General features: G+C 44.5%; 1 protein-coding gene across 5 annotated transcripts in view; it reads left to right on the top strand.

The window, feature by feature from the left end:
- The first annotated feature begins 714 nt into the window (after positions 1 to 714).
- The window catches only part of C23H4orf19 (chromosome 23 C4orf19 homolog), a 106,181-nt gene continuing 84,665 nt past the window's right edge, over positions 715 to 22,230 (top strand). The window contains exon 1 of one of the 5 annotated variants that reach the window (XM_053577643.1): positions 715 to 732. The gene's annotated coding sequence lies outside the window, so the exon portion shown is untranslated. Of the gene's footprint in view, positions 733 to 825; positions 1,029 to 22,230 lie in introns of those variants that run through there. The other 4 variants (XM_053577639.1, XM_053577646.1, XM_053577641.1 and 1 more) reach the window with 4 other exon arrangements.

Here is a 22,230-nt window from a genome sequence, read left to right as displayed (position 1 = left end):
AAATAGTACTTTGTGCAATCGTCCCTCCAGCATCCTATTTTATCCCTAACTCTCCCGGGAGGAGTTGAAAAGGAAAGAGAAGAGGCTAAGCTAGATGGCGCAGCTGCTTAACACATTTTCCTGGCAAGCCCAGCATTAGCTTTGGAGCACAGGTGAAAAAAAGAGAAAGTTCAATCCTTAATTAGTATTTTAGGGTAAAGCAGGCCGTTCCCCACCCACCTTAAGCATAGACTTCCAACGCGGCCGAGTGTGGAGCCCAGCAGGTTGGGTGGGTGGGGTGTAGCAGCTAAAATCTTAAGGCTTTGGACAAAGAAAGAGGATAGAGGGAGGGGAAGAGGAACCCTGGGTTCATTGAATTCCCAGTGTGGCCTGTGGGGCGCAGGCGAGCCTTTGCGACTCCCCCAGGGATTATCCTCGTGGCGCAAAAGCGCACGCGGCAGTGCGCACAGCGGTCTAGGTAACTCATGCCAGAAGTTAGGACACCGAAAAACGCCCAGTAGTCTCTCTGCCGGGGGTGCATTTATTTATCCCCCACTTCAGAGCCTACAGCACGACAGAAAAGCAGGCACCAGAAAGTTTCCCAGGATGTCAGCGGGTGGGCATGCCTCCTAGGCGTCGGTGCTCGGAGGCTGAGCGCCTGGATTTTCTGCTGTAGCGCGCGCCGCTGGCAGCCGGGTCGGGAGAGGTCTGGGGTCTGTCTCCAGTGGTTCGAGCCCCGGCGCCACCGCGCAGGTAAAGGGTTACGCGTGCCGGAGAGGCTCGCCCGGGGCCCGGGCCACGTGACGCGCCGACCCAATGACCGCGCCGGGGCGGCCACCGCGAGCGCGGCGGGCTCCGGGCTGCGCCGAGTCGCTCCCGTCTCCCGGCCCAGCCGCCGAGGCCGGCGAAGCCATGGGCGCCGCGACCCCGCCGCCGCCCGGGCCCAGGTAGGGACCGTCTCCAGCCCGCGCGTGGGGCCCGCCCGGGAGGAGAGGGCTTGAGTCCTGCCAGCTCGGCTTTGGGACCCATCTCCCCGACTTCTCTTGCAGGTCATTCTTTATTTTTTTTATTTGCTTTTGCCCTAAAAACGAAAAGAAAAAAAGAATGGGGGGCAGGAAGGCAGGCAAGGTGCGGTTTGATGACTTCGGGAAAAGTCTTGTAATTCAACAAAGGCTCTTGTAGGAGAGGCCAAACCGGGACGGAGAGGGGCACTTTTACAAATTCCCAAAACTCCCAACTAAAGACCGAGACGTTCGCAAAGCTTAGCATCTAATCGGTGAGCGAAACACTTCTGCATTTAAATCCCTAATTAATGAAGTTCCAACGGTGCCTGAGAACTTGAATTGGGAGCACTGCAAGAGATTTCCCCTTATTTCTATGCCCCCTCCCCCATGTTTAAGCATCTGGGTTTTTGTTAATAAAACGGAAATGGAATGTGACCGCCGCGGTTTCTTTGAAATGTCCTTGGGTCCCAGGATTTGCCCCCCGCTGGGCGCTGCTGCTCCGGTGCCGGCCGGGCTGGTGGGTTAGGGGTGGAGGGAAAAGGTCATCGCCTTGAAGAAGGCACCAGGTGCAAACAGCTGAAGGTTCACAGAATGTTTGCTAAATATTAGGCAAGCATCTCCCAGGTCGATTACTTGGGTTTCGTTGACCTTGGCAGCTCTGATGGGGTAAGATTTTTCACAAACCACCGCTGAAGAATTTTTCTAGAGATATAAGGCAGAAATCAATGCCCCCCCCCAGCACTATAATTAACCTTAAAAACAAAATAAAACCTCCCTTTGACGACTTAGTACATTTTATTTTCCACGGTGGTATATGATGTGTGCTGGGTGGATTTAGACGAAGTCAGAAGAGGTTCAAATCCTTATAGAAAAAGGTATTTTTTTTCTACCTGTCACGGGTTATGGGAGAGGATTATTGATGAGGCTTCTCCCCAGGGCTGGTGCCGGTCCCGGATGGAGTAAAAGCTGGAGAAAAGAGGAGAAACTCTGGAGAGGTGAATGAGGAAGACATGAAGAGTGGTTGCTGTTTTTTTTTTTTTTTTTTTTTTTTTTTTTGTAGAGACAGAGTTTCACTTTATTGCCCTCAGTAGAGTGCTGTGGCATCACACAGCTCACAACAACCTCCAACTCCTGGGCTTAGGTGATTCTCCTGCCTCAGCCTCCCGAGTAGCTGGGACTACAGGCGCCCGCCACAACACCCGGCTATTTTTTTGTTGCAGTTTGGCCGGGGCTGAGTTTGAACCCGCCACCCTCGGCATATGGGGCCGGCGCCCTGCTCACTGAGCCACAGGCGCCGCCCGAGTGGTTGCTGTTTTTAAAGATAGTAGATACTGTATTTGTGGTTTTGCCCCATGTAGTCCTTCAGTTGATACGGTTTAAGGACGAGCCAGATGGTAACAGCTTCTAAATCTGAACACCAGCGCCTATAAAACACCTTCTGCTCCCCTGCAGTCAAGCCACTGTTGAGAGGCAGATTATTCAAATGATAATTTGAAGCTCCAAAGATGAAGTCAAATTCTTGGGCCATTTGTATTTCTCTGAAGTGTGATGAGTCATTTGTTTTGGTCAGTGAGGAGAAATAGGCTGGTCCAGAAAGGGGAGGTGTGTTTCCCTGTCCCTCCTCTGCACTGCCTCCTTCATTCATTCAGGAAGTATGTGACAGGTGCCTCTTTCCTGGAGCCTGGCCTCATGGCCTGGTCCTCAATGGCTCTAAAGATTTAAATATCAATGATACCTAAAGATAAAAAGGACCCACCTTAGCTATGTTTCAATGAGATCTTTTGGCCTGTCAGGTATTTAAATCAAAACAAAGACTTGCATATCTATGAAACATGTTCCATTATCTTAAACATGGGAGTGATTCCCTGGTCTCCCCACCTAGAACCTCTCTGAGCCTGGAAACAACCTAGCTAAGGTCTGGCCAGAAACCAATAGCAGCCCCAGGGCAGAGAGCAGGTGCGGCCCTCTCTCCTCTGGGCCCGCCCTGCCCTTGGTGCCCAGGGGCCCCTTGACTGTGCTTCTTGGAACGGACTCGAGCTTCCCGAATATCAACCTCTCCGTAGCTGGATTTCCTCTGCCTAGACTGTGTTTTACATTCCCCTAGTTACACAATTTTTCTATGAAGCCTGAATCTTGGGGTTCTTTGGGAGTCTTGGTTAAATAATACCTACCTCCCGCTTGTCTTTTTCCTTTTTAAAAAAATTTTTGGTCATCAGACTATCTGGTTACAGAGAGACTTTCTAGGTATCTAGGGAGAAAAAAGTTGGTTGGGAAGTGCTGGCAGGCTCTTCCTAGGGAAGGGCAGGCTTAGAGCCTCATTTGCAGGTCAGATGTGTTTCTAGAGTGTATGCTCTTAACCACTGCCCCCTACTTGTAGTCTTTCTTTCTATGGTTTTTCTCTGAATGCTATTTAAGAGAATAAACTGAAATTAAATTATTCATCTGCTTGCATCCATTTTCACTTGAGACTATCACAGTCCCACAGTGGCTGGACTCTTCAGAAGGACTGTAGATTATCCGATGGATCTATCCTAAAACAAACTTAAAACAGCAAGTGGACGAATGTGTCCTGTAGCAAATAATTAAAAAGAACGCAAAACTTGGAGAGTTGTCAGGTATCTTAGAAAAGATGCTGTTGAGTTGCTGTGAATATTACTAATATATGACAAAAGGAATATCATGTCTCAACTTTTATCACAAGCAGTGAACTCTGTTTTAGTCAATATACAGTTGTTCTCCAAAATTAAATGAAACCCCTCACTTGACCTTGAAGATACCATGTGTGTAGACTCAGAAACACCAAATAGTTGGTGAGGTTCTGGGGGCATAGTCCTTGCCTTCAGGGATCTGGCAGTCTTGGGAGAAGCTATTGAAGGATTTTAGACAGAGCAGATCTCTATTTTAGAAAGTTCACTCAGGCTGCAGTCCCAAGAGGGAAAGAGGTAAGATATGAACAAGAGCAAAAGCAGCTGTTGCAAAACTCCCCATGAGAAGAGACAGAAAAGAGAATCGATTCAGAGATAATTGAGGGAAGCAGTGGTATTAAAGAGTTCAAGTGTAAGAAATGACTGGGTGACTCGACTCTCTGACATAGTTTCAAAATACATTTTTCCCAGGTAGATAAACATAGGGCATATTTCTTAGCAGTGCTCTTCATGCGGACTTGAGTTCTCCTGGGGCCCCTCAAGTTTGTTTCCATCACAGAAAAAAAAGGTTCTGATAAAGCATGAGAAAATTATATTTCACATTTTCAACAACTAGTGCTTCTTTTCGTGGACGTAGGAGAGGGCAAAGTTAGGTGAACTGTGCCTTCATACTGTATACACATTTTCTGATGTAGCTTAACTCCTTCTAGAGTCAAAACATCCTCATTCTTAATTGTTTAACACTACTGGAAGTGGAATAGCCTTTCTTTTCCTTCTTTTTTTTTTTTTTTTGTTTCAGTTGGCTACAACAAGGCTTGCTGCATGTCACAGAGTCTTCCATGATATTTATTGCAACCTACAAATGAATAAAAGAAATCTAAGGCCAGGAGTGATGGCTCATGCATGTAATCCTAGCACTCTGGGAGGCTGAGGCGGGTGGATTGCCTGAGCTCAGGAGTTTGGCACCAGCCTAAGCAAGAGGGAGACCCCATCTCTACTAAAAATAGGAAAAAAAAAACCTAGCCAGGCATTGTGGTGGGTGCCTGTAGTCCCAGCTACTCAGGAGGCTGAGGCAAGAGAATTGCTTGATCTCAAGAGTTTGAGCCCATAGCTATAAGCTATGATGCCACAGCACTTTACTGAGGGTGATAAAGTAACACTCTGTTGAGAGAGAACTGAACGAAGAAAGGAAGGGGCATCTTCAAATAGTTAAGAGCCACAGACTTAGATAACAACTAGAACTTATATGGCATTATTTCACTTCTGATTCCTGTGAGCTTGGCTACCGGGGTTCTTGAACCACAGCAAGGAAAGCCACCTGATACGTACAATGTATGGGTCTTAAGTGAGAAGTGTGGTCCCAAGCAATTATCCATCAGCAAAGACAATACAGTGAAAAGTTACCTGCACTTAAACCTTCATTTACAGGAAAAACATTATGTTGGACTATCTGTTAGCAAGAACTATCTATTAGCAAGAAAATAAGTATTAGCTGCATTTTGGGAGAATGTACCTTCAGTTCTTTTTAGAGCTGGCCAAGAACCTTAGAAGTTACTTGATCTAACCACTGTAATTTACAGATGAGGAAACTGAGTCTCAGAGGGGTTAAATGATTTATCCAAGGTCATACGGCTACCATTGGAAAAGCTACTGAGACCAGAGTCTAAGTGTCCTAATTCCCGATTCAGGCATACATGTTAGTACTTAGTAGAAAACTCATTTTCTGTTAAGTACAATAGTATTATATTTTCCCAAAATACGTAACAGCCACTGTTCATTGAGAAATAACTTATATGTACAGTATCAGTTCCATATAACTGTGTGACAAACTACCCCAAACATAATGGCTTAAACCAACCATCATTTCTTTGGGTCCGCAGTTTGAGCCGGGCTCAGCTGAGTGGATCTGTTGTCCTGTACAGGCCCCCTCATGCACCTGTTGTCACCAAGATGGCTCAGCCTCTAAGTATTGTCAACCAGCTGAGCTTCACATTTGTCATCATTCAGCAAGCTAGCCTGAGCTAGCCTGGGATTGTTTGTATGTAGGCTCAGCGTGGTTGCAAGAAGATAGCAAGGCCCCTTGAGGCGTAGGCCCAAGCTGACACGACTCACTTGCACTCCAGTCTATATTAAAAGCATGTCAAGAGGCCAGCTCAGATATAAGGGGTGAGGAAATACACTCCACCTTATGATGGGTGGGGCTGCCAAGTGATATTACAGCATGGCGTGGATTCAGGGAGGGATGGAGAATTATGGCCATTTTCACTATCTACTCAGGCAGAGGTCCTCAAACTTTTTTTTTTTTTTTGTTTTGGCCGGGGCTGGGTTTGAACCGGCCACCTCCGGCATATGGGACCGGCGCCCTACTCCTTGAGCCACAGGTGCCGCCCGGTCCTCAAACTTTTTAAACAGGGGGCCAGTTTACTGTCCCTCAGACCATTAGATGGCCGGACTATAGTTAAAAAAAAAAACCGTGAACAAATTCCTATGCACACTACACATATCTTATTTTGAAGTACAAAAAAAAAAAAAAAAGCCTGGGAACAAATACAATCACCACCTCATGTGGAGTTTGAGGACCCCTGATCCCGTATTGCCCCTGTGCCTTACATAATGTATTTAATTTAATTCTCACAAAATTGCTAGAGGTGAAAGCAGAATTCCTCTTTTACAGGTGAAGAGACTGTAAACCTGGCTCAGAACCTGTAGCACGGTGGTGGCAGCACCAGCCACATACACCGAGGGTGGTGGGTTCAAACTCGGCCCAGGACAGCTAAACAACGGTCACAACTGCAACAAAAAAATAGCTGGGTGTTGTAGCGGGCGCCTGCAGTCCCAGCTACTTGGGAGGCTGAGGCAAGAGAATTGCTTAAGCCCAAGAGCTGGAGGTTGCTGTGAGCTGTGACGCCACAGCACTGTACTGAGGGCGACATAGTAAGACTCTGTCTCAAAAAAAAAAAAAAGAGAGAGAGACAGACTGTGAACCAGACCTGTTAGTTTGGATTAGGTTGTGAGTACAGCTGGTGAGCCAGGGGGCCAGTACTGGAACTTGGGACTGTCTGATTCCAAAGCCCATCTGAGAACCACAAGGCAGCTGGGTGTTAGGCTGCAGTGAAGGGCGGTATTATTACTAAATATCATACAGCACAGAGTTTTTCATGGAAAAAATCTGACTTTAATAATTTTTCTTGATTTACATGCTAAAAGAGATAAAATCAGACATGACTGTTCCCTGAAAGAACATATGGTCATTTGTGTATGTGTGTGTGTGTGTGTGTACACACGTGTTATGTTGACAATAAAACTCAGAGTGAAGAGGAATAAGCAGACTGGGTTATCATAGAAACTGAGTAGAAGATGAAAATGATGAGGTCAGGGAGCCGAGGAAAAGATAAATCCAAAAAGAATAGTGTCTATAAATAGCTTAAAAGACCCTCCTATCATTTACATAAAATAGGTAATATTCCTGCTGTCCAAGAGAAGCTATTTGCCCCGGTCACACAGCTACATGTAAGACTTGTTAATGGCAGCATGCAAACCCAGGTCTGCGTATCTCAAGAAACCACTCCCTCCCTCCCCACCCCACGCCTTCAACCTTTTCCAATAAGCCAGTAGACTTTGTTTCTCTAGGTGGGGTCTGTGGATGGTCATGGCCTAGCATGGTCATCACCTGGGAGCTTGTTAGCCTATTGAGAATGCAGAGTCTCGACTCCACCTCTGATCAGCTGGATCAGAATCTGCGTCTTAACTAAAGCCCTGATGGCCCATAAGCCCAGTGAAATATGAGAAGCCGGCCCTGCACTAAAGGGAGCTTGGGAGAAATGACTCATATTAAGATCAGTGAAGGAGGGTGGAAATGCTTCCTAACCAGATTAGACTGTGAGATAAGAGGCCCAAGGCTTCAGCCTGCTCCCCAGCTCTGAGGACAAGTGGAGGGTTGCCCCGTCGAGCGGAGGGGTCTGATTTTCGCAGGAGAGGGAAGTGAGACTGATGAAATTGGCTTGTTAGGAAAGTTCATCAGGCAGCCCTGAGGATGTCTGGGCAGCAGTGACTCTGGTTGTAGGGTTTTACTGCCATCCAGGCATGCCGTGAGGATAGCTAAGACTTAGGTAGGGATGAGGGACATGGAGGAGCAAGTCCAATCTGGGAGGTTTCAAGGCACATCCCATGGGACGGGTGTCAGATTGGAGTCTAAGGAAGAAAAGAAAGGCGAGGGTCATTTTGCACTGCCGTGTCCTGAATTATACTTTCTAACCTTGAAGTTGAATGCCACCTTTGCATCTTTACTACTGAAAAAGAAGGATTCTTTTTGGTGATAGTGGTTTGAGTTTTTTGTTTGCTTGTTCATTTGTATGAAGGCAACTGCCCCATTCCTTGGATATATAGAGGTTTTTTAATTTTGCTGAGAGATAGTTCAAAGATTAAAGCTCCAAAGCTATATGTTCATGGAAATAGTGGCAATAGTTTTTTGGCAGGCAATTATTTATAATGAAAACGGTTCTTCATGTAGTTTACTAGGCCTTCCCAACCACCTGAGACATGTATGCAGGTCGGGTTACTATGATTCTTTTACTGTTAGGGACACTGAGAATGAGACCTGGCGATTTGACTCAGGTAAGGTTTGAACACAAGTCTGCAGGCTCCCAGGCCAGTCCACTGTTTGTCCACTAACGTAGTCTGTAGGTTTTCTGTTTGGTATCTGGATGAGATGATCAAATTGATCATCTTTTTTAGGTTTTGTTTTCTGTTCTCATTTACACTGTGCCAAACTCAGATATTTCAAAGTTTATATTAATGACTTTTTGGAGTAATTATTACACAGAAACTTGAAAATGCTTCATTAAAAACTGTTTTTCTGGCACCTGTAGCTCAGCAGCTAGGCTCCAGCCACATACACCAGAGCTGGTGGGTTCGAATCCAGCCTGGGCCTGCCAAACAACAATGACAACTACAACCAAAAAATAGCCAGATGTTATGGTGGGCGCCTGTCGTCCCAGCTACTTGGGAGGCTGAGGCAAGAGAATCGCTTGAGCCCAAGAGTTGGAGGTTGCTGTGAGCTGTTTCGTCACGACACTCTACCAAGGGCGACATAGTGAGACTCTGTCTCAAAAATAAAAGGTTTCCCCCCCCACCTGGTTTTCTTATTTCATCAATTCCATGTGTTGAGTCCAATGGCAACAAACCACACTTTACATTTCAAATGACATGAGCGATTTTGTGTCCCGTTCCTTTGATTCTTGGAGTGATGAAAAAAATTTGAATTTTTTAAATTAGTATTTAAGCCTATTTCTTAATCAACTAAGCTGAGACTTTAAAAAGTCCATAGATGTCCTCTCTCTCTCTTTTATTTTTTTTTAAGACAGAGTCTCACTTTGTCACCCTCGGTAGAGAGCTGTGGCATCATAGCTCACAGCAACCTCAGACTCCCAGGCTCAAGTGATCCTCTTGCCTCAGCCTCCCAGGTAGCTCCCAGGACTCCAGCAACTGCCACAGCACCCAGCTATTTTTAGAGATGGGGTCTTGTTCTTGCTCAGGCTAGTCTCGAACTCCTGAACTCAAGCAATCTACCTGCCTCAACCTCCCAGAGCACTGGGATTACAGGTGTGAGCCACAGCGCCTTGCCCAATGTCCTCTCTTTATACAGATAAGAAAACCATGGCCTGGGGAGAAGAAGGATAACCCCACAAGTCAGAGATAACCCTAGGGCTGGGGCCTTCTATGTGAAATGCTCTAACTTCCCTCCAATTTTGGCCTAAGCTACTCAGGGCCGTTCTTTCCCCCGTCATGGTGTTTCCCAGGCGCTGACAAACAGTGTGGGCACATTTTAAAGTCACACCTGACTTTGAATCCTGGTTCGCTAGCTACCTGCCCTATAAAATAACAAAATACATTTAATGCTATAGCTATTTCTAAAGAGAATCATAAAACAGAGTTAATTGGCTAGATAGTCAAGATTTTCTTTACAGTTTTTCTACACTCTCTTTTAAACTTGATGAGACAAGTTTTATGATCATCACTAGAACGGGGTTTTGGAGAAAGAAGCCGAATGTTCTAGGAGTGGACATAATAAAAACTGCAGAGAGATGCACCACACCCCAGACAGAGGCCCCACTCAGACCCAGCAATGGAGGCCTGATCCCACCGTCAAAGGAGCTGAGGCTTCCTATCAGTGGCAGGCTTGCTGTCTTCCAGTTAAAAGGCAAGTGTTTCCTGGTGCATTGTGGCTCTGGGGAGGTCAACCTAAAAACAAAGCCAGGGAGAGTAGGCACAGCTCACTGGTGTAGAGAGAAAGCTGGACCGTTACTTTGTTCATACCCTGCCTAGATCCAGGATTTCATGGGGGTAAAAGGAGTGTTACTTTTATGCAACAATAATGAGAACAAAAAGCTAAAGTAGCTTTAGGGAGTAAAATTGCTGAAATTGCTGCCCCCAGTCACCTGTAAAAGTTGGGGAGACAAACAAAAAGCAAAATAAGCAAACAAATGAAAACATGAGCGTTCATGGCAGGGGTGGCCGGGGCTGGACAAGGCACGTGCACACTCACACTCACCAGGCAGAAATCAGCAGGCTGTCCCCCCAGTGCAGATGACAGCACCCCATGCATGTGTGCTCCCATTAAATCTCTACTCCCTTCCGTTTGTAGGTGCGTCTCATCCACTTAGTCATAGGAGTACTTCTGGAAGAATCTGGGAGGGCAGGGCTTGTGTTTCCTTCCGTCAGTAAGCCGTTTGGGCCACTGCCCTTCTTGAGTGAGTCTCAGAGAAGGAAATGCTGTGGCCCACTTGGAGGCAGGCCCGGCTGTCCCCGCAGAGACTAGAATGAGGGCCCGGCTGTCATCAGATTTGAACCTTGGCTCTCCCATTTGTTGTGGAACCTCAGGAATTCCACTGAATCTCCTTGGATTCCAGCTTTTTTACCTATAAAACTGGGGTGCTAACTGCTTCCCTTAACACGGCCACCTAGCAGAGTCTGCACTTAGCAAATGTCTAATAAATCTGAGTCTCTGCCTGTGTGGCCTCCAGTTTTCTCAATTGTAAAATAAGGTTAGTCCAGCCAGGCGTGGTGACTAATGCCTGTAATCCTAGCACTCTGGGAAACCGAGGCAGGTGGATTGCCTTACTTCACAGGTTCGAGACCAGTCTGAGCCAGAGCAAGACTCCATCTCTAAAAATAGCTGGGCATTGTGGCAGGTGCCTGTAGTCCCAGCTACTCAGGATTCTGAGGCAAGCCAATCACTTGAGCCCAATAGTTTGAGTTTGCTGTGAGTTATGACTCTACAGCACTCTACTGAGGGTGACAAAGTGAGACTCTGTCTCAAAAAAAGTCAGTCCAGAGCAATATCATGGGGTGCAGAATAGAAGGAAAGAACGGGGGGGGGGCCTCAAGTTACACATGTCTTCTCAGTGAGCCCCCCACCTCTACCTCAGATAAAAGCGGCACAAAATAATAGGTGTTTTTTTTTTTTTTATAATAGGTGTTTTCAAGCCTCAGCACCTAAGATGTCCCTGAAATTTCTGACTATAGATACTTTTTTCCTCATCATGAAATTGTCTACTTAAATATCTGTGCAGGGGTAATTTTAAATGCTTCCTAAATATAACTCTACTTCAAGCAGATAAAGAACATGGGGTGAAATGTAGTATCAGTTCCATATTTGCATCTGTGGGAAGGAAGCAGGGAGGGTGCCCAGGACAGGGTGTGAGGAAACAAAGTAAAAGTGGAGTTCTTCAAGAAAGCAAAGCTGTTTCCATGTGGAAATGATCATGGTTTAAATGGGGAGACTGTAAAGTACAGAGCTGAGCAAGGGGACCTCTTCTTGCCTTTCATTTCCATGAAGGGTTTTCAAAACGATGAAGTTGCATATAGCATTTAAAAGAGAATGCTGCGGCCTCACTTTTAGTGTTCACTTGTGAGCTCAGAAGTTGGACTTTTATTAAAATTTCTTTTGTTTTGAGACAGAGTATCAGTATGTTGCCCTAGGTAGAGTGCTGTGGCGTCACAGCTCACAGCAACCTCAGACTCTTGGGCTTAAGCGGTTCTCTTGCCTCAGCCTCCCAAGTAGCTGGAATGACAGGTGCCCACCATAACGTCTGGCTATTTTTTGGTTGTAGTTGTCATTGTTGTTTGGCAGGCCCAGGCTGGGTTTGAACCTGCCAGCTCTGGTGTATGTGGCTGGCGCCCTAGCTGTTGAGCTACAGGCGCCGAGCCTAAAAGTTGGACTTTTAAAAAATATGATTGTAATATCTTCTCACTGTAGAGGGCCCCTACTGGTGAAGCTAGTGCCATAAAGAGCTTTTGTCCCTTTTTCCAATTCATATGTAGCATAAAATGAAAATGCCCCTTTATTTATTTTTTGTCAATTAAATCATAGCTGTATACATTTATGGGATATAATATGGTGATTTGATATACAATGTGGAATGCTTAAACTGATTAACATAATAATCACCTCCCTTATTTTTTGTGGTAAGAGATTTATAATTTACTCTTAGTTATAAAATGCCCTCTTATTGAACCAGGGCCTGCGGAGGTCACGCATGGTGCCAAGTGGTAAGGGTACAAAGGTGAACAAAACAGACCTGGACACAGGCTCACAGGGAGATGGTCCAAGAGCTGTGCAAACATCCCACACCACATCCCGGTGTGGCAGCAGGGAGGAGGGGAGAGGGCAGCATGAGGGGCAGAGTCTGCCGTCTCCTGACTAAGAGGCAGGAACAGCTTCCCTGGGGAAGGGATGTCCAGCTGAGACCTGACTGGGCAGAGACAGTCACAGAGGTGGGAGAGTGCCTGGCTTGCTGACACAGCCCCAAGTGGGATGCTGTTCCGAGAAATGTCTTACACTCCGGGAATCCCAAGGGAGGTGGGCAGTGGCTGGATCCTACAGAACCTTGGAGGCCCCGAGCTGCCAACTGACCTCAGCTCATCTGGGTCTGCACACATATTGGGTCCCTCTCAGGGGATGTTAAACCCTCGAGGATTTAGGGGGAGATGAGGATGAAGGTCTCCTTCTCACAGCTTCAACACTCGCTCTCGGGTTTGATTCAGCCTCACAGCGCAATTCTGCTTAGTAAGCAGGAATGAGAAGAGCGGCACATCCTGTGCAGTGAGCTTGGTGAAGTTCCTCCTTCTATTCTCCGAGTTTCTCCAACTTCATGGAAAGTCCATTAGAGGCAAATGTGACACTCATCTAAAAGAAGGCTTGAGCTCACCTGACAGTGTGACTTAAGCAGCAGGAAGGAATTCTTGGAACTAGCCACTGGACAAAGCATTTTTCAGAAACAAGCAGTAGAACTCTTGGGAAGGAGACAGGCTACTGGATTGCTGTAATCTATGTGGTTTGAAGCAAGACTGGGAATGCCTTTCATGGTACCATTTCTCTTGTACAAGACTGATTTCACCAAGAAGAATCACTTTGCTAGCATCCATTTTGCTGACTCATAAAGTCCTTGGTGTTGGCTGGAGATAAAGAAGCCAGCTTGCCTTCTATAAGCCACCCCCACCTCTGATCAATTCTAACTAACCATCTCCAAAATGGATACTAGAAACTGTATTAACTAATTTATTCTACATCCTAGGGTATGGATTAAAATGACACTCATAAATCCCAGATTCCCTGTGCTGATAATATCCTAAAGCAAATTATGAACAGTAAAACAATTACAGTCAGTGGTCTTTATCTTGAGAACAGTGAGAAGAGATTAAACTGGGAAGTGTTAAGATTCGCAACTCTGGCTGCAGCGTAGGAAACAAGAAGCCAACATGTGAGGAGAGAGAGGATCAGTGGAGGTACCGTTGCATGAGAAGAAATGGTGTACTCTCCACTTGAACAAAATAGAGGCAATTAGATAACAGGCAGTAGATGGATTCCTTACGTATCGTATGAGATCACCAGGATCTAGGGATGGCTTAGAAATAACAAACAAGGTAAAAGGTATCAAGATTGGAGTTTTGGACCCTGGTATACAAAGAGTTTTGCTGCAGTGTTATTTGTGATTAAAAAAAATTTGTAAGTCGGACGGCGCCTGTGGCTCAGTCGGTAGGGTGCCGGCCCCATATACCGAGGATGGTGGATTCAAGCCCAGCCCTGGCCAAACTGCAACAAAAAAATAGCCGGGTGTTGTGGTGGACGCCTGTAGTCCCAGTTACTCGGGAGGCTGAGGCAATAGAATCGCCTAAGCCCAGGAATTGGAGGTTGCTGTGAGCTGTGTGACGCCACGGCAGTCTACCGAGGGCGATAAAGTGAGACTCTGCCTCTACAAAAAAAAAAAAAAAAAAAAAATTTGTAAGTCATCCATACATTGGTTAAATCATGCACAAATTATATAAATTCCAAACTGTCAACTGGAGATTACACAGCATTTGCAGTCTACATTTGACATTTCTATACTCCAGATTTTTTGCAATTTTCATGCTTACTTCTGTAATCAGAAAAAGTAGGCTTTGGAGAAAAAAAAGAAACTCCCCTTCTTTCATGAACACTTCTCATTGTTCTATCTTAAAATGATCCGCTCCCTCTTCTGAACACACAAACCACCTACGTTCCAGCATGTTGCATCCAAAAAGGGTTGTAGAGATCGTTTAGTTCAACATCCACATTTCACAGATGAGGAAACTGAAGTTCAGAGAGATTAATGGCTGAGCCAAAGTCACATAACCCTCAATTAATAGCAGAGCCAAGCCTAGAACCCAGCACTATGCTGACTTGCAGTCTGGAATTCTTTCTTCTATGAACTAAGTTCCCCTAGTACTCACTGTATCTGTGAGTCACTTGGCTTTCCTTGGACTGCCAGGTAAATAAATCTGCCTTTGTCCTTCAGTAAATTACGTGCTTAAACTCAGAGAGTCAGTGTCCAGCATTACGCTCATGTACTGCAAAGCGCTCTTTACAACAATCCGCAGACTGTGGTTAAACTTCTACGAGGCAGGACTGGAATTCAGATTCCCAGTCCTGGTTTGCACTCACAGTCTCTCTTTCATCACACACACAAACACACACGAGTAAGAATAAACTAGTTGCCTAGTAGGTTAAGCTGGAGAATTGGACTTTGGATCGAAGGGAGTATCAGCCAGCACGTACCTTCTCTCCACAATAATAAACCAATATCCTGAACTTCCTAAAGGAAACAGCTGGCTATTCAAGTTCAATTCCTTTAATTCATCGACTATGCCAGTCATTTCTTACAGCTGCATTCAGAATGGTTTCATCCTACGACCATCATAGACCCTTTTCACAGAGTGGGTCTCAGGGACTGTTTCTTACCTCTCAGAAACACAGCCAGCCCTGGCTTGATTGTGGGCCCAGAGCAGCATTCCAGGTTGTCAGCCCTCATGTTTGAGGGCTCAGCCACATGGGTGCTTCTGAATCGTAGTCCTGGGCAGCAGCCTCCTCCCCAAAGGTGCTACCTCATCCCAGGGGTGACTAGGGAGTTGCCACCCCTGTTCGGGGTTATGTTTGACTCTTCCCGTCTGAGGTCTGGGTCTTTTCTCCTCCTCCGTTGAAGCTAATCAGGAGCCTCTGTCTCTCCCAGTTCCACCGGGCATCTGGTGCTTATCACCTAAATGAGCCACTGTCTTTCAGAAACTACTCTGCCTCTGCCTCCCATTTTACAAAGTTGGTGAGCTTGTTTCCAGTATTTTATTAATTTATTTTAACTGAACATTTTCCATATCCTAAACATTTCCTTTTTTTACGTTACCATCTGCTTGATTTCATAGGCTTTGTATACCCACACACATGTGTGTTTATATAAAGTTCAGCTTTAAACTCTTTCACATCAGTTTTTCTTTCTCCTACTGATAATCTTATGTGGGTTTGCAGTGCTCTGAATGTTTAAAGCATCTGTAATAATGCATTTATACATTTTATCTTAAAATTTGGGGAGAACAAAACTAGTTAAGTCTCATGCCCTTAAACTGTCTTAGCAAACTAGTATTTTTATTTTATTATTTTTTTTTTTTTTTCAGTTTTTGGCCGGGGCTGGGTTTGAACCCTCCACCTCTGGCATATGGGGCCGGCTCCCTACTCCTTTGAGCCACAGGTGCCACCCCAAACTAGTATTTTGATACACAGTCATATCCTCATAAGACATTTTGGTCAACAATAAACCACACATGGTATAACAGTGGTCCCATTCGATGGTAATACTGTGTTTTTACCATGACTTTTGTAGGTTTTAGATACACAAGTACTCACCATCATGTTGCAATCGCCTTTTCTACCTTTTTTTTTTAAGTATTTTTTCTTTTGAGACACAGTCTCACTTTATTGCCCTTTATGAGGCCTCACACAGCTCACAGCAACCTCCAACTCCTGGGCTTAGGCAATTGCTTTGCCTCAGCCTCCCGAGTAGCTGGGATTACAGGCGCCCCCCACAACGCCTGGGGCTGGGTTTGAACCCACCACCCTTGGTATCTGGGGCCGGCGTCCTCCCAGCTGAGCCACAGGCGCTGCCCCTGCCTTTTCTATCTTCAGATACACTACACTCACCAGTGTTACAGATGCTTGCCTTCAGTATTTAGTACATGAGTGACACACTGTACAAGTTTGTAGCCTGGGGCAACAGGCTATACCATATGTTGGAGGTTTCGGGCCCTGGTTCTCAGAACCCAGTTGACCTGGTTCGATCACTCGGCTGAGCTAGAAAGTTCAACTGAGGCACGGCAGTAATTGAAAACAAAACAGATGGAAACTGGAAATAAAACTGGAGCAGCACAGGCAGGTGAACAGAGAGTAAAAGTAACCTGCAGAAGTTTCAGGGTAACAGAGGAATTTTATTTAGGAAGAACAAAGAGAAAGTTTAGAGTACTTCCAAAGAGAGTTGGAAGTGGGTCCCTCTAACGAGGAGAGGAGGTGAGAGACAACTGCAAAGGCCTGCAGGGGTGTAAATAGCCTCTCTGCTCCAAGTTGGTTGCAAGTCTCTCCTCGGCCGCCAGGGGCCTCTCTGGCGTTCAGGCAGTATTGCCCTTCTTTATTGGCCATTGATTGTCTCTTTCTATTGGTCATTGGTTACCTAGGTTACTTCACACCCACATTCTTATGGGCCCTCCAGACTTCCAGGTTCAGCAGGCCGGGTTTCCTCTGTTCCCTCTTTTTTTTTTTTTTTTATGTAGAGACAGAGTCTCACTGTACCGCCCTCAGGTAGAGTGCCATGGCGTCACACAGCTCACAGCAACCTCTAACTCTTGGGCTCACGCGATTCTCTTGCCTCAGCCTCCCGAGCAGCTGGGACTACAGGCGCCCGCCACAACGCCCGGCTATTTTTTGGTTGCAGTTTGGCCGGGGCTGGGTTTGAACCCGCCACCCTCGGCATATGGGGCCGGCGCCCTACTCACTGAGCCACAGGCACTGCCCCCTGTCTTCCCTCTTAAAGCCCCTTTCTTAATGTTCCTTCTCACCGTATTATAGCGTGGGTGTGCACTTGGCAACCATCTAAGTTTGTGTAAGGACACTCTGCAATGTTTTCAGAATGAAAAAAATCACGTATTGATAGCATTTCTCAGAACACATTCCTCTCATTAAGAGATGTATAACTGTGATGAAATAAGGATAAATTTAACATACTAATAATGATTTTCTCCTCGCCCATAATTCTGCCTTTCAATGAGCTTACACTGTTTTGTTGAAAATGCAGAAACGTTCTCAAATAAGCCTCTTGAACACGAACCTCACCTAGCTGAGTGTCATAGTCAAAGGGACAGGAAATAAGCAGCAGACTTACCTGCAAGCGAAACAGGAAGGTCTGTGAGTGAACCACAGCCCAACAGATCTTAGAGTCAGAAAATGTGAAGACATCAGTGGAAGATAACAAGATTGTAACGTCCTGGAGGGCTTATTAAAAGAGTTAGCACTATTTCTATACAACCTAGATTATGTATATGGGCACCCTTTCTGGTAAAATGCAGAACATTGGAGATGGTCTCCAGGATAGACCATTTGCATCAGTCTGCCCTGAAACTCAAGGATTGGTGATCCTCATGCGTTGACTCTCCCAAGGTCAAGTTATTAGGGCAAATCACTAATTTTGGAAATTAAAATTTCCGTGAAAGATTTAGAATGTAAGTGTCTATAAGTATGATTAGGACTAGACCAGGAGGCTCACTTTGGTGTCTTAGAATCCAGAATCAACAAACTAGGACCTTCTATCCATTTTTTGCTTCATAAAGTTTGTAGAGTACAGAATGTAATGAAAACTTCAGCTCCTTCACAATCAAAAATGCTTTCCTGCCAGAAATTCTCATTTGGGACTGATTAGAAATATTTATTTCTGATGAAAAGACAGAGGGAACCAAAAAATGAAAGGGTTCTGTGCCTTTAAATTGGAAGATATTTTATAATTGTCCTTGAAGTTTCTATTTTCATTTGTTTGCTTTGGGTGGGACATGGAAAAATATTTGCCTACTCTATAGTGTTAGCCTTCATGAGTGTGTTTGCAAATTACCTTCCTTGTGAAAAGGTTGTAGACAATTCACTGGTGATGTCTTTTCTTATTAAATGTTTGCAAATGCATGAATTTTTGCACCAAAAATTGATGAGCTCTTTTATATCTGAGATTCAGGTATAAGAAAAGATACTTCTGAAATGCTTCAAAAGTGTGAAACTTTAGAAATTAAAAATTAGGTTTTCTGTTTATATACTATCCCAGGAACTACCTTGCCTAAATAAGGCATATGCCCAAAGTATTTCTATATTTCACTTCTGAGTTCAGCCTATTAAAGCTCCTTGACCAGGCTGTGAAAGGGCTTTCTGAACCTCTTCTGGTTATATGATCAATGCTTCTATTATAAGTCAGTTATTTTCAAAGTTTTGATGAACCTTAATGTTTTTCTAAATGGCATTGTTTGAAGAATGAATTTGCTTGTCTAAACAAGTTTTTTAATGTTTGGAAAATATCTTCAAATTACTTTGACTGCCGATATGGCAAAGTATTTTTTTTCCTTAAAGTAATTAAAATTCTAAGAGTTCAGAAATGATTATCTACTCAACAGACATATATTATACAATTCCCTTATTTCTCATATACTATAGAGAAACTATGTCAGCCTCCTGAAACCAGGGCTTTGTTTCATTTTCCCCCACAAATGGAGATCTTTAATTTGCAAATGTAATTCTTGAACACTATACATGTACTCCCAGGTCATGCACTATATATTTTTTAAAAGGCAAACTTTAGACAAAGTAAATTCCAGAGTTTTCTTGTGCAGAGAAAAATTCATGAGTCAAGCAGCCCTCAGAACCAGAAGAGGTTCAGAAAGCCCTTTCACAGCCTGGTCAAGGAGCTTTAATAGGCTGAACTCAGAAGTGAAATATAGAAATACTTTGGGCATATGCCTTATTTAGGCAAGGTCTGATTAGTTAGCTGCCTGACTAAAACAGCTTTTTATTTCCAAGAAATATACTCCTTGGTTCAGTTTTGGTTTGTTTACGTACCGTGCTGTGATTTGTTCTACGATAGGAACTCAAACTATGGAGACAGCCTCAGACCACTGGGCTCCCGCTCCCTCTGTTGTAACAGTAGGCAATGCATTCTTTGTATTTGTGGAGCTAGAACTCCGAGCTAGGCTTTGCACTTTCTGCTGACCACGGTTCAGAGGTGAACAGAGTCCCCATCCTTCAGATCTATAATATCTACTGGAAAAGAGGAACATTAAATGATCCTGAAATAAAAACAGAACTTAAATTGTGGGGCAACAAAAGAAAGATCAAAGGGATGTGTAATAACCTTTATAGGATCCCGTATAAATGTGGAAGGAGGGAAAAGACAGGGAATGCTTTTCAGAGAAAATGGAGTGCTGAAAGCAGATGAATGAGAGAAAGTTGGCCAGGGAAAGAGGTAGAGAAAACGGTCTGTATATATTTAATTTTTTAAAGGGAGGAGGTCATGATTCTGGGGGCCAAGACACTTGGTTTCTAACTTAGGAGATGCTAGTAACTATGTTTGAACCAATGTGAACCTCTGGCCTCCTTTTCATTAACTGAGAAATCAGAGTTGAATAAAGGCAGCTACGATTTCTTCTGTGATCCGTGGTTAGAATGAGCTGATACCTGACTAGAAAGCTCTCCAGTGGCCCCCACTGGGCCATTTCGGGTGCTGTCATCATGTCAGCCCAGATTCTGTCTGTCCCCAGAAGCTGTGAGCTGCTTCCCTGCCAGATGCTGGCCGGGGTCTGCGGGAGTCAGGCAGTCAGGCTTGAGCGACCTCAGCCTCCTGCCCCGTCCCTGTCTACAGATTTATCTACATTTCTATCAGTCCTTTCCCCATTCCATCCGTTTTCAGAGGATAAGGCGTACCTTTTCCTGTTCAAGGTCAGCCTTTTCATTTGGACTTTTTAACTTTCATCCCCCATCCTCTGGGACAATGCTTTACCGATTAGTTCTTCGTCTTGAATCTATAAAATCCAACCAAAAAAAAGTGAGGAAGAAGGGATTGAAGAGAGCAACTCTCAGTAAACATACCTGAGTCTTATTTTTTTAAATAAAAAATATAAAATAAATATCTCTTCCTTTGAGTCCTTGGTCCACCACCTCATCTCTCTGTTCCCTTACTTAAAAATTAAATCAAATTAAAATTGAAAAGTCTTAAGTTATTGCTTCCTTTAACTACAATTCCCAGTTCCTCACTTCTAGTTCACTCTTCATACATGGCTATTCAGTTTTTGTACCACATAGTAACATGAAAATTCTACTGATCGGGGCGGCTCCTGTGGCTCAGTCGGTAAGGTGCCAGCCCCATATACCGAGGGTGGCGGGTTCAAACCCACCCCGGCCAAACTGCAACAAAAAAATAGCTGGGCGTTGTGGCGGGCGCCTGTAGTCCCAGCTACTCGGGAGGCTGAGGCAGGAGAATCGCTGAAGCCCAGGAGTTGGAGGTTGCTGTGAGCTGTGTGACACCACGGCACTCTACTGAGGACCATAAAGTGAGACTCTGTCTCTACAAAAGAAAAAAGAAAATTCTACTGATCAAAGTTAGTGGTCATATTTCTTCCTGTGACATTTGGAACTAGTGATGTTGAGGATTCCTTCCCTTTTGAAATTATTTTTTCCTTTGAATTATATCACACTATTCACATTTATTTCTCACTCCTGGTTCTTCCCCTGTTTCTGTGACCGGTCCCTCTTCCCCCACCTGTTATTAAGTTTGACCCTGAGGTTTTCCTGGTACAGAATCCAATTCCAGGCCCTATACGTATCTCTGAGTTATGTCCCTAAGGACACACGTACAGAGAATTCAGAGTAGGATTCAACAGTGACCAGATCCATTGATTGGGTCACTTGGCATCCTATGGGAAGCTGCAGAATCAAAGAGGCCTTGAGAAGGAAAAGACAAACAGTTTGAATCTTGGGGACATGGGTGAGAAGACTGAACTCTTTGTGAGGTGCTGAGTCCCAGTGAAAGCAAGTGGACATAGGGAAAATTAGATCCTGAATCCAGGCTGACTCTCTGGTGCAAATGATCTAGGAAAGTAACTCCAAGTATTTTTTGGAAAGGTAAATTGTTTCATTACAAGATGGTATCTTAGCCCCAGGAAAACTGAAAGTTAGGTGTAACTATGATGGACTAAATAAAACCCAAAGTATTCATACTTTTAGCTAAATTGGGGGGAGGGTCTTTAATTAATATTTTAGGTATTTATAATTTTATTTTTTTTTTTTTGAGATGGAGTCTCACTATGTCGCCCTTGGTAGAGTTTCGTGACATCACAGCTCACGCCAACCTCAAACTCCTGGGCTTAAGCGATTCACTTACCTCAGCCTCCCAAGGAGCTGGGACTATAGGCACCTGCCACAACACCTGCTATTTTTTTGTTGTATTTGTCATTGTTGTTTGGGAGGCCCGGACTGGGTTCTGGTGTATGTAGCTGGCGCCCTAGCCACTGAGCTACAGGCACCGAGCCGATATTTGTAATTTTTAAGATAATGTGTTCATTAATACAATTAAACTTGTGATTATTTATTTATTTATTGAGATAGAGTCTCACTTTGTCTCCCTCAGTAGAGTGCTAGGGTGTCATAGGTCACAGCAACCTCAAACTCTTGGGCTCAAGCAATGCTCTTACCTCAGCCTCCCAAACAGCTGGGACTACAAGCACCCACCACAATGCGTGGCTATTTTTAGAGACGAGAGTCTCACTCTTCCTCAGGCTGATCTGGAACTCCTGAGCTCAAGCAATCCACCCTCCTTGGCCTCCCAGAATGCTGGCATTTCAGACCTGAGCCACTGTGCCCGGCCAGGCTTGTTAATGTATATAAACCACCTAGAGCTGTGGTCTCCAACATTTTTGGCAGCAGGGACTGTTTTTTAAAAACGCAGATTATTAATGTAAAATATGTTATTGGTTGATAGATTTAGGCTTTGGATTTTTTAACTTGAAAATTTTAAAATAATTTTGCCATGTTGAATACTGTATCAAAATGTATATTTGTTACTTAATTTACCAAGTTGAAAAATCCACTCTTGTAAAAGGATTGACAGAGTTCAGAGAGTTCTGAATGGACTATAAGGTTTATAGTCGGTTTCAACTCAGGAAAAACCTACAGTTTGGACTTACATTAATGAATTAAATATCACTGTTAAAAAACAGAATAATGTCTTTTGGGTCCCTAC

This window comes from Nycticebus coucang, chromosome 23 (assembly GCF_027406575.1).
Source record: "Nycticebus coucang isolate mNycCou1 chromosome 23, mNycCou1.pri, whole genome shotgun sequence".
Taxonomy (NCBI): domain Eukaryota; kingdom Metazoa; phylum Chordata; class Mammalia; order Primates; family Lorisidae; genus Nycticebus; species Nycticebus coucang.
This window is presented reverse-complemented; position numbering and strand designations above follow the sequence as displayed.